Here is an 18633-nt window from a genome sequence, read left to right on the forward strand (position 1 = left end):
TATTGTGTACCAGGTGCTAATTCATGATAAAAAATAAGATACAGGGCTACTCTCAGGGAGCCTTATTGGAGATATGAGATGAATATTTATAAAAAAGTCAATGTGAGAACTAAAAACAAGTAAACTGCTTAGTAAGCAAGAAAATGGTGCCTCTGAATCTTTTCCCCTTATCCCTTAATACTACATATATGTGGCTTAGCCACGGATCGCACACGACCTTTGAAGCTTTTTCTCTTGAGGCAAAAATGGTGGTGGTATTGAGCATAAGTAATCTGAAAAAGGACAACAAAACTATACTGCTTTGTTTTGCTTTTCTTGTAAAATTCATAGAAGGCCTGTCATTAAATCTAAATTTCAGTTAAGTTGTTCCACCCCTCACCAGGTGTGAAACGATGTGACGTGAATCATCTTATTCCTAAACTTAAGCCAGTCAAACCTCATCTCCTCAAGATGGGGAGTAATTACCTGGGTTGCACAAAGGGGTGCCCTGGTATTCCTGAGATGATGGGAATAAATTGCAAGCTTCCTCACTGGGAACTAACCTTTATCAGTTATTTCCCATCTGTAGGGGAGAAACCTGAGAGGGAGGTTAAGTAACTTTTAGGGCCCCACTACCTAGATTAATACACAGGCCCCTGAGACACCAATGGCCATGAACTTTTCATAGAGTACCTTTATTATTTACAAACAGATTTAGAGAATTTGGCAATCCCTGCTATTCACAAGCACAAAAAAAAAACCCTTAGGACTGGCAGCCTAGTTTCAACTTTATGTAATATTGTGGGCCTGTGTAATTTCATTGGGTTTTTATGAAATTAATACAGTTGTAAAAGGGGAAACAGTACAATGTAATGAGTAAAGTGCTCCTTCAAGAGTACATGATCAGTATTACCAAAGCCTCTCCAATTAGACTTTGGACCATAAAGAGATCACTTCTGCTGCTTGATGACTTGGCTGAAAGTGATCCTTGCTCACCAGAAGTGTGGCCAGTAATGATTAGACAGGCACCGCAGAGTTCAAGTAGAATTTTATAACTTACAGTAGAAGAGCCTTGTAGCATTTTATTACTATTTTTTGCAGCAGCCTCTTTGGAGTGCTCAATAAAAAGATGGCCATGGAAATAAAAACCCATGAACACAGCTTTGCACTGATTTGACGTTGATGGCTCTTTGATAATTGAGAAAGTTCTGGGCCACCTCCTTCATCTTGTAAGAGAACACTAAGGCCTATGTGGTTAGTTGGCTTTCTGCAATCAGTCTTAGAGTCTATGCACCTCCTCTCAAAACACTATCTGGTTGAGTGTATACTTTGGATATAAAGAAACTGGAATTCACTTTAGGGGACAATATGGTGGGGTAGGGGACAATGTATTCTCAGGGATGGTTATCAGAATTAAGTGAGATATAAATACTTGGCACTACTGAAAAAGTGGCTTCTAAGCTCAACATCACATTGTGAATAGTGTTGCTAGGAACATTCTTGAACAAGTATTGAGTACCTGTTTTCAATTCCTTTGGGTATATACCTAGAAGAGGAATTATTAGGTCATATGGTAGTTTTTATGTTTAAAATTTTGAGGAACCACCAAACCTCCACAATAGCCTCACCACTTTACATTCACATTGGCAATTTGCAAGGGTTCCAATTTCTCCACATCCTTACTAATACTTATATTCCTTTTCTTCGTCCTTTTTTTTTTTTTTTTTGACCCCCTTCATTTTAGCCATCCTGGTGGGTATGAAATGATACTTGATTATCTTATTGTGGTTCTGAGCTGCATTTCCCAAAAGACTAATGATGCTGGGCATCCCTTCATGTGCTTTCTGGTCATTTGTTTATCTTAGAAGAAACATCTATTCAACTTCTTCACCCCATTTTAAAATCTGGTTGTGTTTTTTGTTGTAAGAGTTCTTTATATATTTTAGATACTCAACACTTACCAGAGATATAATTTGCAAATATTTTTTTCCATCCTGTGACCTGTCTTTTCACTCCCTTGATAGTGCCCTTTGATGCAAAAATTTTTTTGTTTTTGGTCAAGTCCAATTTATCTTTTTTCTTTGTTGCTTGTACTTTTGGTGTCATATGTAAGAAATCACTGCCAAATCCAAGGTCATGAAGCTTTACCCCTATGTTTTCTTCTAAGAGTTTTATGGTTTTACCTTTTATACATATGTCTATGATCTATTTTTTCTTTTTTTTTAAATTGACAAATTTACAATGTTGTATTAGCTTCTGGGGTACAGCAAAGTGATTCAGTTTATATATTCTTTTTCATATCCTTTTCCATTATGGTTTATCATAAGATACTGAATATACTTCCTTGTGCTATACAGTAGGATCTTGTTTATTTTATATACAGTAGTTTGTATCTGCTAATCCCAAACTCCTAATTTATCCCTCCCATCTTTTCCCTTTTGGTAACCATAAGTTTGTCTTCTATATCTGAGTCCGTTTCTGTTTTATAAATAATTTCATTTGTATCATATTTTACATTTCATATATGTGACATCATATATTTGTCTTTCTCTTACTTTGCATAATATGATAATCTCCAGGTCCATCCATATTGCTGCAGATGGCATTATTTTATTTTTTTAATGGCTGAGTAGTGTTCCATTATGTATAATATATATATACCACATCTTTATCCTTTCATCTATGATCTATTTTGAGTTAATTTTTGTATATGGTATGTGGTTCAACTTCATTCTATTCCATGTGATTATCCAGTTGTCTCAGCATCATTTATTAAAAGAGACTATTCTCTCCCCATTGGTCTTGGCACCGTCAAAAGTCAGTTGACCACAGCTACATGGGTTTATTTCTAGACTCTCAATTCTGTTCTCTTGCCCTCTATATCTGTCCTGATGCCAGTACTACACAGGAGGTTTATAGTAAGACTTGGAATTGGGAAGTGTGAATCTTCGAATTTTCTTTTTCAAGATTCTTCTGGTTATTCTGGGTCCCTTGAGTTTCCATATTAATTTTAGGGTCAGCTTATCAATTTCTACAAAGAAGTCAGCTGGTATTCTGATAGGAATTACATAGCATCTACAGATCAATCTGGGGAGTGCTGCCATCTTTAAAACGTTAAGGTTTCCAATTCATTAACCTGGATGTCTTTCAACTATTTAGTTCCTCTTTAACTTAAGCAGTTTTATACTTTTTCAGTGTATAACTTCTGTATTTGTTTTATTAAATTTATTCCTAAGTGTTCTTTTGATGCAATTGTAGATGGAATACTTTTCTTAATTTCACTTTTGGATTATTCATTGCTAGTGTATACAAATACATCTGATTTTTGTGTGATCTTGTATCCTGCAACTTTCCTGAATCTGCTTAATAGCCCTGGTAGGTTTTTTGGGTGTGTCCTTTAGGAGTTCCCATGTGTAAGATCATGTCATCTGTGAACAGAGGTTGTTTTACTTCTTCCTTTCCTGTATGGATGACTTTCCTGTCTTCTTCTTGCCTGATCCCTCTGGCTAGAACTCCCACCCATTGCTGGCATCCTTGTAACATTTCTTTTTAAAGTCACTTACAGCCTCAGTAATTGTTCTCCTAACTGATTACGTATTAACTTCCATTAAGTTTATGTGGAAGACCATTTGTCTAGGTTTCTGCAAATACTCCAATTCCAGCCAATCCATTTAAACTGGATTACCTGAATAAAGAACATAAAGGACATAACATCTTTTGGGATCTAACTTTGAGTCAACATGTTGGCTATTTAGTGCGTGCTGGGCTTAGGCATCACGAGTGCATGTATCAAATCTTTGCTCAACAACCTGCCCAGATAGGCACGACAAACCCTCAACTTGCCCCATGGGAAATGCCTGGGGACCTTAGCTTCTTAGATGCCTACAAATATTTGGGAGTATTTTTCTAAATAGGAATGAAGAGAGAGTGCACAAATGCACCACAAATTTCCCTTATTTGCTGCCATGAAATTATCTTTAAAAAGAATTCCTCTTTAGAGATAACCCCCAAGAACCAGTGACTAACTTGAGGAGAACAGAATGTGTGAAATGTCTACTACAATGGCCCCCATATGGTAAACTGTAGCCTCCTTAGAGAGTCTTAAGTCCTTAATTCCTTCCCATTGGAAGAGAATTAAAATGACAATACTAATTGTCTCGAACTAAGACCACAACAATATTCCAGTGTTCAAAATATGCTTTGTCTAGTTCAACAGTGCAAAACCAAAGGAACCTAAGGGAATATTTGGGGAGAAGGAAGAATTTGCTTTCTACACTATTCATCAACTCCACTAAGGCTGAAATATGTCTTCCCTAGGGAAAGGGGATATTTGGTCCCAGGATGTATTAGTTATCTATTTAATCATAACAAATTACTCCAAAATTTAGTGGCTTTAAAATTAAAGCACATTTATTATTTCAAAATTTCTGGGAGTCAGAAATCCAGGTGTGGCTTAGCTGCGCCCTTAGTTGGAATGATAAGGTTGCAGTCAAAGTGATGGCCAAGGCTGTGGTCTCATGTGAAGGCTTGACTATGGAAGGATCTAGTTTCAATGCTGTTAATGTGTTTGTTGGCAGAACTAAATTCCTTGGAGCTGTTGGATTGAGGGCTTTAGCCCCTCAATGGCAAAGATCAGAAGCTACCCTCAGTTCCCTGCCACATGGGCCTCTCTGACACATGGCAGCTTGCTTCACCAAAATGTGCAAGCTCTGAAGGCAAAACAGTCCAGCTGGATGAAAGTCAGTCTTTTGTAACCTAATCATGAAAGTAACATCCCATCACTCTTGCCATAATCTCTTTGTTACCAGCAACTCACCAGGTCCAGCCCATACTTAAAGGCAGGAGATTACAATAGGGTGTGAATATCAGGAGGTGAGAGATGATTGGGGGCCGTTTTTGAAAACTGCCTACCAGTCAATACTAGAATAAATATGGATATAAATGCTCTTCTATTTTTTTAATTTAAATATAGTTGATTTACAATGTTGTTAGTTTTAGGTGTACAGCAAAGTGATTCCATATATATATATACACACACACACACACATATATACCTATATATACTTTTTCAAACTCTTTCCCATTAAAGGTTATTAGAAGATATTAAAGTAGTTCCCTGTGCTATACAGTAGGTTCTTACTTATTTTATATATAGTAGGGTGTTAATCCCAAACTCCTAATTTCAGATGTTCTTCTTACAAACATATGAGGTTCCAAGAACCTGCTTCATCAGCCCATTTGTCTTGAAAATGAAAGGAACAAAAGAGACATAAGCTTTCAATCCTGACATGTACTTACACCTATGAGAGCAGGTTATCCCAATAAAGCTTTTAAATGGGCTTATTCATGAAGTCCTTGCTGAAATAAATTCTATCAGGCATCCTTCACCAAAATAGGCTGGCTTCAACTTAGTGAAAATCTGTTGAGGCAAGAAACCCATCCTGCTCAGCAAATGCCAAAGAGAAGTTTCTGTAGCAGCTGGAGCAGGCTCACTTGGTCCATTGCCATTCATTTTGATTCCATGATGATTCCACAAGGGCTTGACCTGTGGGACCATCAGTGGCTTATGACCAATATTTTACCAGGAACACTTTTCACCATACTTAGCCAATAAGCTTTTAAATTACCAGCCTTCTGCGTGATTCTTAAACTGGAAGGAAGCCTGCAGTGCTCCTCATTTCCTGGCCATACATACAGAATTTTGTTCATTTCAACTTCATCATTAACCTTTTCTATTCAGTTCTCTCACTTAGGCACAGTTTTCTATGTTTATATGATTCATACTTTCTTCTCCTTAAAAAAAATGAACTATAACACAAAATATGCACAAAACATATAGTAGAGTGAACTACAAAGCAAATGCATAGTCAAGAAGCAGAATACTTTTCAGTCATGTAAGATGAAAAAGACAAGCTGTATAAAGTTAACAGTACTGTATATTTAAAAATTTAAGAGGATCGATTTTATGTTGTGTTTGTTTTTTTTTTACCACACACATACAAAAGGGAACAAGCAAGGCCATGCCAGGTCTTTGATTTGGAAAGTAAATTAAAAAAAAAAAAAAGAGTAACTCAGAAACTGGCCACCTGCACCATCCCCCTCATCCCTTCCTGATTGCCCTCTCAAGTCACCAGTGGTAGTTCCCTCTTATTTTTCTTTACAGTTTTATTTCCCTAAAAACTTCAGTTTATTTTTATCTGTTTTAGAAATCAACATAGAAACGGACTCATCACATATGCACATATGCCTTGCTTCTTTGGTTTCCCATTATGTTTGTACGTTTCATCTGTGTTGTATGTGGCTGTGATTTGTTTATTTTCATTGTATCACAATCTAATCATCCTACCACGGATGGACATTTGGGTTGTTTTCAGTGTGGGCTCTTAGGAACAGTGCTATTCTGAACTTTCCTGAGTGTGTCATCAAGAGTTTCCATGGAATGGAATCAGTGGGCCACTGAGTATGTGGAGCCTTAACTTCATCAGATAAGGCCAAACAGCTTTCTACATTCCCTCTCTGACCTCCAGTCTCCTTCCTCTTGAGCATTTTTATCCCATGTGCAACATTTGCAGTTTCTTTCCACTTTGAAACTGTTTTTTTTTAAATCACTTCCTTTTTTAAAATCTCAATTGTATGGCTTTTCACACTAGGTCTTCCAACAATCTCATTATTTTAAGTGTGATAGTGAATGATATTTGTAAAACACTTCGAAACTAAGCAAAAACACAGCAAAATAAATATTGATGAAGTAGCAGAAACTAAAATGACCCTTAGAGCCATCTCATACCTATTTGTGGCTGACAATATTGTAGTGCTTTATTCTGAAGCTTATTTTCGTTCTTAGATAGTTTATGAATTAATTAAAAATCGGCAAGCACAATAGTGAATACATGTCATTATACATTTGTCAAAACGCATAGGATATACAATACAAAAAGTGAAACCTATGTAAACTATGGGCTTTAGTCAATAATAATAATATATCATTATTAGCTCATCAAGTCTAATCAATGTACCACACTAGGGGAAGTGAGGAGGTGTAGGGTAACTCTGGACTTTCTACTCAATTTTAATGTAAATCTAAAACTGCTCCCCTCAAACTACTAATTGAAAAATGTTGCAAGCAGAATAGCTTCTGTATAATGGTAAAGAAATTTCCATTTCTCTAAACTTGAGATTCTAGAGCAGGGGTCACCAAACTGCTGCCTATGGGACAAATGTGGACTGCCGTCTGTTTTTGTGCAGCTTTCCAGCTAAGAATGGCTATACCTTTTTCAAATGTTGAAAAAAAATCAAAAGAATACTATTTTGTGACTCCTGAAATTTACATGAAATTCTAATTTTACTATCCATGAAGTTTTATTGGAACACAGCCACATCCGTTTGTTTATGTGTTAACTAAGACTCTTTCTGCACTACAATGGCAGAGCTACAAAGATCCACAAAGTTACAGAGAATGTATGGCCCACAAAGCCAAAAATATCGACTACCTGGCTCTTCACTGAAAAAATCTGTCAACTCCTACGCTAGAGAGAAAATGCAGGCATTCTTCGTGGAGTCAAGAGATCTGAGTTTAAAACTATGTAAATACGTGATCTTGGGTGAGTTACTCACCATTGCTAGGCCCTAACCATAAATTCCAGACTATAACTTCATGGCTAAGTTTTCATTGGAAAGTGGGCATGGATTTGGGTTATAACAAATGAGACATATCTAGCTTTTCCAAAGCTGATCATGCTATATAAATTTACTCCTGCTTTTAAGAAAATACTGTACAATTTTTCCAACCTGGAAAAATACTGACAAGTATGAAAAGAAAATGAAAATGTGTGAGAATGCTTATCATAATACTGGTTATTATGATAGAAGAACTGGAAATGAATTAAATGTATATAATAGGAGAATGGTGATATATCCCATACCAGGTTAAAATACTATATTACCTCCAAGTTATCTCCCAATTAGACAGATCTTCAAGTATTCACGTGGAGTGACTTCCAAAATGTATTAAATGAAAAAGCATGTTACAAATTAACAGGTACAGAATGATGTCTTTTGTTTTGTAACAACAAAATTATTTCTATATGTAGATACATTCTGATACATAGAATAAAAAGTCTAGACCAGTGCTGTCCAACAGAAATACATTGCAAGCCATATCTATAATGTCATATTTCCTAGTAGCCACATTAAAAAAGTAAAAAGAAACATGTAAAATTAAATGTAATATTTTATTTAACCCAATATATAAAAAGTTATTTCAACATGTAATCAATAAAAAAAAAAGTAAGATATTTTACAGTTTTTTCATACTACATCTTTGAAATACAATGTGTATTTTACATTTAAAGCACATCTCAATTTAGGTCAGCTACATTTCAAGCACCCAGTAGCCAATGTGGCCAGTGGCTGTCATATCAGACAGCACAGGTGTAAAACACATCAAAGTGATAACAGTGATTACTCTGGTGCGGGAGGGGAAAGGTGAAGGGGGACACTATTTTTCCGCTAATTCTTTTGTATTGTTGAATTAAAATGATTTCATGTATTACTTTATTAAAAATGAGTAATACATATTTAAAACAAGTCAGAAATATATTATGTACTTCATGTTTCATACCTTAATATTTTTATAAATCTTTCCGACTGGGTTTTAGTATTGCAAACACAGTAATAACAAGAGAAAATAAAAGAGCTTATTCAAAATGTGAACCATTAAATAAGACTATTTGTATTAAACTGTCTTAACTGGATAAAATATGTTCTGAGTTTGAGCTATCTGTGAGGAGTCAGGCTATGCACTGTGGAAGATAAAAAGAATGAGACATTGTTATTCTAAAAGATTTTTGGAAAAGCTTTTGGAGCTGCCTTTACAGCTTGTAAATTCTCTTCAGGTTGGATTTGACTTCTACCAATAGCCAAAAGCCCCCTAGTTGAGTCCAGTAAATCAAGCTAGATGATAGTTCTGTCGAAAATGAAGCATAACAAAAGATTTTATTATATGCCTTGCAAACTGGCAGCTCCAAATGCTTCCAAAACCATTTACTGTCAGCAACAACAATAAATTAAGTAGTTAATGCAACAAGACAACTGTGGGGAAGGTCAGCTTAAAATGGATACATTCCAGTTTCCTTTAAAAAAAAAAGTTGTTATTCCATATTCATATAGCTCTGGGTACCTTCTTATCCTTTTTCCATTTCTGATCATATTCTGCAAATTGCCAAGGATGTAAAATTAGGAACCAGAGATATTCACAAATTTCAATGTTCTGTAATACAAAATTAGAAGGAATCTTACTAATGAAACAGTTACAATTACCTCCTTTATTTCTTGCACTCAATGATTTATTACTTCATGCTTTGTTAAAATAAAGGGTAAAATTAAGTCTTTGCCCAGGACCTATCAGTAATTTACGATTGCCCTCAGTGAAGAGTGAGTAAACACCATAGAGACAAAACTATTTCCCGACTATTCTAGTGTATCCATATGTTCTGAAAGAAGGGGCCATCAGAAATTTGTTTAATTACCTAGGGTTTTTAGAAGAACTCAATTTGCTCTCTTTAAAAGATGGGACTTAAAATGCTAAAAGAGTGATGATAAGGGCAAAAAGGGAAAGGAAGTTATGGTTCCCCACTTGAAAACTTGAACAGTATCATCATTGAAACCGTAAGCAACCTAAGCCTAATCTCTTCGTTTTATAGCGCTAGCTTGTGGTTTGCATCTGAAGGGTGAAAAGGAGGTCAGCTGGGGGACAACTGGAGGGAGAGCGTTCAAGGCCCAGAGTCCAGCACCTTCCAGCCTTTAGATCCTAGTGGCGGCCAGCCAGCCAAGAAAGACGCCTCCTCAGCCTCGCTAACAGCCTCCTCTCCCTTCCTTTGCCTCAACCCAGCGCCGTCTTCGCAGCTCTCTCCCTTAGCGTTCCAGCACCACCCGACCCCAGCCTCCTTCAACACCCTTTGGCCTCCTCACCAGGGCCGCCCCCCTCAGACAGGTGTCTCTCTTCGGCCTCTGCCGTCAGTCTATGGGCCCTCGCCTCACTGTCCTCCCTCTCTTTGAGGGTCTAAATTTTTGGACGTCTCCCTCTGCCTTCAGATCTTTTCCCTCAGGCTCAACCTTCAGTTTCCCCTCCGTCGGGTCCCTTGGTTTGCGGGGTCTCCTCCCTCAGTCTGCGGGGGCCCCCTCTCAGTCCAAGGCATCCCCTTCCTCGGTCTGCGGGGTCCTCTCTCAGTCCAAGGCATCCTCTCCTCGGTCTATCGGGTCCCCTCCCTCAGTCCAAGGCATCCCCTCCCTCGGTCTGCGGGGTCTCCTCTCTCTGCAGTAACTCTCCTCAGCCCTCTTGGTCTGAGGGGTTCTTACCTTCCCGAAGGCCGCGAGCGCTGGCTTTCTCCACTGACCTCTTCGCCGCCAGCCGTCTTAAGCTCGCTCGCGCAGAAGAACCGTCTCGGGGCGCGCACGCCGGGCGGCGGCGGCGGCGCGTGGCCGCGCACGCAGCGTGCGCGGTGACGTCAGGGCGCTGGCGGCGGCGGCGGCGGCGGCGGCAGCAGCAGCAGCAGGGCTGTTTGTTCTGCTCTCCCGCAGCCGAGGAACCGAAGCGGTGGCTGCGGTGGCGGCAGTTGCTGGCAGTGCCCGCGGGAGAGCGGAGCCTGTGAGCTGCTGCGGAGCGGCGGGCGCGGCGGGTGGGCCCCGACGCCGCGCAGGCAGCCCGAAGAGGAGGGGGCGGCGGCGGCGGCAGGCGGCCGGCGGGGGCGGCGTGCGGCCTAGAGTCTCAGGTGAGGACCAGTGCCCTTCGGAGCGGCGGGCGGCTCGGGGCAGCTGGCGGGAACTCGCGGCGCGGCCCGCGTAACCTGCATTGCGTAATGGGGCCGGTGCGCCAGCAGCTACGCCATCGGCGCGGCGCGGGGGCGGGGAGGCCGGGGCGACGCGGGCTCAGGCCTGCGGGCCTCCCGCGTCCCCGCGCCACTCGCGCCGGGCCCGGGCCTCCTGCGCTGTTGGCGTCGGGGCGGCAGGACGGCTTGCGGGCGCCCCGCAGTTGGCGCCGTCGTCCCCTGTCTCCGGTCGGTCGGCAGGGCAGGGGCGCGGGCGGGGGGCGCGGGCTCAGCGGCAGGGCGGGTGGCCGGGGGCGGGCGGGGGGCGGGCCGAGGCGCCCGGCACTTCCTGTCGCCGCCATTTTGTCAAGTGAGGAGGAGGAGGAGGAGGAAGCGGCCGCTGCGGAGCCCGCGGCGCGCCCGGCCCGGGTAAGTCCGGGCCCGGCTTGGTGGTCGCGGGCGCCGTTGCCCCGGGCCGCGGTCCCCGGAGCCAGCTCGGCCCCGGCCTGGGCGCTCTCGTGGGACGGGCCCTGCGCGCTCTTCCCCTGGCTCCTGGGTCCTCTTGCCCGGGCCGGGGCAGCGCACCCCCGCCCTGATTTCCTCATCTTTCGGGCTGTCCCTGGAGCTCTGCGGAGGACGAGGCTGACCCCCAAGTGGAGGGAGGAGGCTGCAGCTGCACACCTGCCTGGAGACAGACCCTTGAGGGCGGGAGCGGTGCTCAGAGGGGTGAGCCTGGCCCCCTTTACCCACCCACTCCCAGCCTGGCAGCCCCTCACTGGGCGCTTTGTTTTGCTCGGTCGGTGCTCGCAGGCGTCCTTGCCACGGCCTGGTCTATTTGCAGTCTTGTGCAGTGGTGGTGGTTTTGGGTGGGGATGTGGAGGAGTTGTGATTCAGCGAAATAAAATGATTCCCCCTCTCCAAACGGAAACAGCACAACTTCGCCGGGACTGAGATACCCCCAAGGCCTAGCCTTGGATGAAGATGGGAAATCCCACTTTGGTATAGTGGACAGTATAAATACTTCTTTTCAGGCCCGTGGATGAGTCATGTGCTTTTGCTGAGTGGCTAACCTCCCATTTACTCAACGCCACGCATTGTTTTTTGAAGTGTTGTTTTTATTTGCTTGTTTACCCATTTAATGTTTTGTGCAGCCTGATGGGGTTAATGGTCTTGGTCCTTGGGTTCATTTTTGTCTGTGTGTTGGATGCAAAAAGTGATCTCTTGGAGCCTCTACCTAATGAGAATTGAAATGTCTTTGCTTACCTTCGAGAGAGCTCTACCTGTTGGTGTTTACAGAAAACGAAGTCTAAAGGTACCTCTAAGCCCATAAGTCTTTGGTACTGTAATAATGGTTGGGAGATTTTTATGAATGGGGTTGTCAGGTTCCTTAAATTGTTAGTCCTTGGAGTTTAGTCCTTGGAGGTTGTAAAGAAAGGGATACTCAACAGGATTTATGAATGTGTTTCCAATTTCAAGAAGTTTTTGGTTGGCACAGTCTGTTTTATGATCTTGCCAATGTATAATACATTCATTATGGTTTAATTTGGCTGGGGTTTATCTTTGAACCAAGACGTTGTAGATAATCAACCCCTTCTCAGAATCTTCAACCTGAGGAGGATAAACCTCTCCCTTTTCCCGAAAAGGAAAAGCGTGATCTGAAACAATGCATTGCTTCCGTGTTATTCACTATATATCTTAACCTTGGTAGGAAACAGTTTCTAAGGGCTTAAGCTATGGAGTGAATGTCTTTTAAGATGGTTTTAGTTGGTCTTACCCTGAAGGACGTGAGCTCACCTGTGTGAATCTTGCTAGAATTCAGCCCCAGCCTAATTGCTGAAGCTGAATAATTTAGTCTGTAGATGAAAGAACGTGAAAGTGGCTGCATTTTAAAGATCGGTTGACTGTTCTGAGGTGCCTATATGGCTATCTTCCCTAACTTAAGAGAATCATTGGCCACTTTGTAAAATTTCCACTAAGTTATTGAATTGTTTAAAGGAATTTAGACTTTGTTTCCAAAAGTTACCCTTTTGAGTCAGTTGTTGTGATCTTTGTACTAAATTGCACTTTTGCTTTTGGAGGTGGAGAGGATGCAATATTTTAATGTTACACAATTCAGGTTATTGAATGACTTGAGATTTATGAATTCTAGGAGAAGATTGGAGTTTTACTTTTTTTTTTTTTTTTTAAACTTTAAGCAAAACCCATTTGTATCTCAATGATTTGAAGACCCTGGCTGTTAAATATGCTCTGACAGCCTGCTGTCAGTCACGATTGTGTGGATGTGAAGTTTCAAATTCTGATTTTGAATAAACTTGTAGCCATGTTTGTATTTATGTTTCTGGCAAATTTATAAAAAAAAGAAAAGCTTGTTATTGAAAACTGCTGCCGTTTCATAAATCTTCGTAAATTTTTTAGTGTTTAGAAAAGAGTGAATGTTTGTAAGATGAAAGTTGTGGGGATTCTTTGCTGGTACTGACATTTTATTTAATACGTAAGACATGAGTTTGTAAAAAAAAATGAATTTTTTAAAATTATTTTTTAACTAAAATGTAAACTTCATGGGGGCAGAGTTTTATTTGCTTGGCTTTGCCTATTTTTATTCTCTATTGTGTCCTCAGCACCTAGAAGAGCAGCTAAAATATTCCTTGAGTGAATAAATTGGGGAGATAATTGAGCAAGAAGTTGGCATGCCCATAATTCCAAATGCAAACAAGTCCTCTTAAATTAATAAAATATTATCAGTAGACAAACTGGTCAGTAGTGACTTAAAAGGAATGTGATTTTTAACTAAGAGAACGTTAAGGTCCCTAGAAATTGCAGTGAACTTATTAATAATCGAACCAGCATGGCGTACAGTTGCTTCTGTGCACTGTCTGCTGTAAGTTACCCACTTAGCAGTTTGAAATGTGGGCTGTGGTTCAGTCCTGACCTGGGAAAAGTGTTTTAAGAGGGAGATGAAGTGGGTAATAAACAAGTATGGGTAGCATTTCTTAATGTGAATCTCATTTTGTCAGTAAAAACAATTTTTTTTAAACATTGAGCCCTTTCTTTTTATTCATGTGTGTGTCATTGGCCAGTCTATCTCAACAGTTAGTTCCTGAGCTTCTACTGTGTACAAGGGAAGACAAAGATATTTGCACAGTGGCTTTTTATGGTATATGTATTTGTATTCATCCCCTCAAACATTTATTGAATATAACATGCGTGATTTGAGCATTATACTTTTATTGTTTTTAGTCTTTTTATAGCAGCTTTATTGAGATATAATTCACAGATGATACAGTTCACCAATTTAAAGCGTACAATTCAGTGGTTTTTAGTGTACTCAGAGTTGTGCAGCCACCACCACAACCAATTTTAGAACATTTTCATCCCTCCAAAAAGAAACCCCTATTCATTAGTAGTCACTCTCCATCCCATCAACTCCTGGCAACCACTGATCTGCTCTGTCCCTATAAATTTGCCTATTCTGAATATTTCAGGAATCATGCAATATATAACCTTTGGTGTCTGGCTTCTTTAATCTGGTATGATGTTTTCAAGGTTTGTGTTGTAGCGTGAATCAGTCAGTACTTCTTTTATGACTGAATGATAGTCCATTATATGGATAGATATGTCACATTATATTTATCCGTCATTCCGTTGATGAACGTTTGGGTTGTTTCCACTTTTTTGGTTGTTGTGAATGGTGCTCCTATGAACATTCATGTACAGATTTTTGTGTGGACATTTTGTATTTCTCTTGGGTGGGTAACTAGGAATTGCTAGGCCGTGGTACCTAACTTTTTGTGGATGTGCAATAACTTTAATTGCATTGGGTTTTTTGCTAGTACTTTCACAGAGAGTTTTTAAAAAGCTTGATGGAATGAGGTGTAGCCATTTAAAAGAATGAGGAAATGTAAGTGCAAGGATGTTAGCATGTTGACATGCAGTGCAGCCTGCATGGTTTGATCCCTAGCTGTTTTTTTAAATTGTACATTCTTAGAGAACAATTTGAAATACTGGTGAGACGCAGAAAATCTGGAACATGCACCCTAAACTTGTACTGTTGTTGTAAAGGGCAATTGTAAAGACACTTTTTTTTTCAGTCCAGACAGGCTACCACTGATTAAACTTGATTAAACTGCATCCACATGTCCTAGCATAAATCATGGGATATATTCCATTCTAAAGAAATAGATGGAGAGTGGATCCAGTGTCAAAGTTAGGGCAGAGCAACCATCTGTTCTGTTCTTGACTGAACCCTAAAGGGGGAATAGCACTGGTTGTTTCGTATCATTTGAAAAAGAGATTATGAGGGGTTTTTTCTTTGGATCAAAGTAGTGCATGGTCATTTTTTGAAATTTGGAAAATACAGAGTGTTAAAAAGATGTTAAGCTTTAAAAATTAGTATTTCTTAATCCCATTTTTATGCCATTATTTTTCTGTATGAGTAACAAAACTGGATTGTGTGCTTAAGTTTTCAAAAAATACTACACTGTGAACATTTCCAAATGCTCTGTTTTAAATGGTTACCTAAAATTCTATCATGAATGTACCATAATTTAATTCTGCTGTTTCTGGACATGATTTTCAAGTTTTCTCTTTTTTTTGTATCTAGAAACAATCACTAGAACAAAGGCTGTGCATTTTTGAAAAATTGATGCAAATTAGTTTTCTAGAAAAGTTCCATGCATTTCCCTTCCTCCAGTCAAAGCTTGTCAGTGTCTTGGCTTGTAAGGGTGAGGTTTTTAACATTTTTTTGCCTTACAAGTAGCAATTGTGTAAAAACCAAATGCGGTCTTGAGTGTATTCTGAAGTCTTCTAAGCGGAAATGTCTTGAAGATTTTGGTCTTTGACCTTTCTGCTCTCTCCTGCCCAGAGTTGGACTTTGTTTCCTGAAATCAAGTCTCAGAATTCCTGACCCTGTGATAGAAGCCCAGTGTTATCTGAATGCTCTAGGGAGGGTGACCTGGGAGGGCTTGAACTGCCTTTTGGCATCTAGTCCCATCTCGTTTTTACTGACTTGCTTCAAAAGACTGATGCCATCATTGTGGCACAGTGTGACCTTCAGCCTGTCACTCAGCCTTCCCTCAACTTCACTTGTCATCTTTCATTTGAGGGTAAAATGAGGCTGTGCCCTCCCAAAGTTAGGTACTTAATTGCTGTCACTGCCCCTAGTGAAGAGTAAAAGTTGGAAGAGGTAGTCAGGTATTAAAGTAGAGCAGCTGAGGGCTAGGAAGGTGTACCAGCTGACATGCCCCAAAACCATGTTACCAGGTATCACTAGGTGATACCAAGATAAGCCAGGTGGCTTTCAGATCCCCCTCTATGTTGTGCCTTCCTTCATGTGAGCTGTGAGTAGAGATCAATGGAGGAGTTAATTTAAAGTGAAGATAGGGTTTTTAAAATGAAGATTTGTGTTTATCTGATACGAGATTAAAAATGATGATAAAAATTAATGGAAATTCAGGAAGCTCTGGGAGCACCCACCTTGGGATATTGCCTGCAGAGTTTGGAGAAAAGATCCAACAGGGGAAGGTGGTCCAGTTTATCCTCAGGCCTCAAATGTAATTTAATCATTTCATTAAAATCTGGTTATCTGAACAAAGACATTGGTCACCAGAAGTTACTGGTAGAGGAAGTTTTTCTGGAACACAGGCACAGCATCTCTCCATATCTTCCTTGCCTCCTTTGGCTCTAATTTGAATTTTGTTGACATCTGGACTTGGTGAAAGGATTCTGGTCTCCAGGAAGGTTTGTATTACAGGTCAGGGTCTCCTTGGAAGGGAGGCGGGCAGCTGGATGACAGGCCAGGAAAGTGGAATTCCTGGCTGGGAGGCTGAATTCCTGCTAGTGGACTTTGGGCCTGTTGACCAGAAGAACCAGTTGATGCTGGTCACCATTTACTAGGGTAATGTCAGGATCCAGTTCCCTGTGGAATGCCTTTTGTTTGTGTTAAACTCAGTTGAAGAGTATCTTTTTTTCAGATTGGTCAAACCTGAGCATTTAATCACAAATTAAGTGATTGAATGAAGAAGCCATTTTTTAAAATCTGTGACATACTTAACAAATAAAGGCTTTTTTAAGTTCACCCTAGGTATAAGCTGTTCTGTGCCCTTTTCCTTGACAAGTTTTGGCCTGTTCTGCTCTCTGTAGGAAGTTCCAGGTCTTTGGGCTGTGGCTGGAAGAGTTGGTCGGGCTTGGGTGGAGCTGTGTGCTGGAAAGGGAGAACTGTGGAGTCCACTGTCGAGGTTCAGTCCCAGCCCTGCCCCCTTCTGGCCTTGACTTCAGGCAAGTTACATAACCTTTCTAAACCTCAGTTTCCTTATTTGTAAAATGGGATCTGTATGCTTAAGCATTGACTTGGTAGACAAGGTGGGGGTGTTGGCTTATGTATTGTATTCAGATTGGGGGAGAGTAGGGGAGCCTGACCTGTATTGTATTTGGGTTGGGGGAGGTGTGCTGCTTTTACTCTGCCTAAAGGGCTTTGAGAAAAACTGTCCAGGCCTCACTTTGCCTCTGGTCATCTCTCTTGTCTTGGTGTCCACTTAAGGCTGAAACTCTTTATTTGTTCCTAATTGCTGTTATGCCAAGAGACACTGGCACAATGTGGAAGAAGTGCCAGGGAGAGATGTTGGACTTGGTGTTATGCAATTTCTAGAAACAGAAATTAGTAATTTCTGTGTCCTTGTGTGTGGCTAATGTCTCCAGTTGTCCTCCCCCAGACAATAACCTATACATACCAATGGGTGAATTGGCCTTTGAGATTGTTTTGTGTAAAAGGAAAGGAAAAGAGTGAGATAAATTGGGGGATTTTGCACTTAAAACATTTTCCACTATGTTTGAGGAAACATAAATTGCAGGTGAGCAGATTGTTATTGTGAGGGTTGAAACAGGAGGACTGCATGGAGTATGCATGGAGTATGGAACCTGCCAGTGCAGTGTGTGTGTGTGTGTACGCGCACACACGCACGAAGGAGGGAAGAAAGGAACTGAGCCGCAGGGACACACCACACCTGCTGTGTACTTTCCTTGGACCAGTCAAATACACTTTCAAGCCTCAGTTTCTCGTACGTAAAATGGGATAATAGGTTTGGACTCCAGAGATCTTTGACCACAATCTGAATTTTAAGAGAAAGTAACTTTTATTTTATATATGTATTTTTCAAACTCTGGGTAATGAAATGAGTTTAGTAGATGGCAATCATTGTTTAAGAGAGGAGACAAAGGGAATGTCAAAGGGTGTCACACATTCAAGGGTAATTTATAAAACCTTTTGTAATTTTTATGTATTATTGTGTACATGACAAAATGTGTTTCTTACTGTGAATCATGTCAGAGTGGTGTGAAATAACCTTGCTTTAGATACTCGGTGGTAACTGTGGATACCTTGATTTGGCGGCAAGTGGTCATTTTGCAGTCTGTTTCTCCATCACTTGCCCAAGGGCGACTGTCCAGGATATGCTTTCTAGTAGTAAGTGAACTGCATTGATCTTCAGTTTCTTCCTTGTACCCTGCTTGCTGGAAGCTCTTCAGAGGGTAGAGTGAGATGGAGAAGTTGAGGAATGGTGAGAAAGTTCACCATGTAGTGGTGAAGGTTGTCAGTTTGCAACAAGCAAAACAAGTATATAAAGAGGTGTGTTGAGGTGAGGGGACTACTTGTCTTTTATTATCAAATACTGTCTTCCTACCTTTTTAATCAAGATGTCGGTTCTTTTAGAAAATAGCTATATTGGCTAGGTCTCTCTGGTATAAATAATACACATAAGACTGGTTAAAATGAGAGGGAATTTGTTGGTTGATGTGAGGAGTCTGGAGTCGATCCCAGGGGCTCATACAGAGACATCAGAGCTTGTTCTCTGTCTCT

The 18633-nt window shown here is 40.7% G+C and overlaps 1 protein-coding gene across 7 annotated transcripts in view; it reads left to right on the plus strand.

Annotated features, from left to right (window-relative positions):
• Window positions 1–10515: 10515 nt before the first annotated feature.
• Window positions 10516–18633, plus strand: part of BRD4 (bromodomain containing 4) — an 81722-nt gene continuing 73604 nt past the window's right edge. For 5 of the 7 annotated variants that reach the window (XR_004314296.1, XM_032465402.1, XM_032465405.1 and 2 more), the window contains exon 1: window positions 10516–10748. The gene's annotated coding sequence lies outside the window, so the exon portion shown is untranslated. Of the gene's footprint in view, window positions 10749–11086; window positions 11214–11255; window positions 11511–18633 lie in introns of those variants that run through there. The other 2 variants (XM_032465403.1, XM_032465404.1) reach the window with 2 other exon arrangements.

Source organism: Camelus ferus, chromosome 22, assembly GCF_009834535.1.
Source record: "Camelus ferus isolate YT-003-E chromosome 22, BCGSAC_Cfer_1.0, whole genome shotgun sequence".
NCBI classification, from domain to species: Eukaryota; Metazoa; Chordata; class Mammalia; order Artiodactyla; family Camelidae; genus Camelus; species Camelus ferus.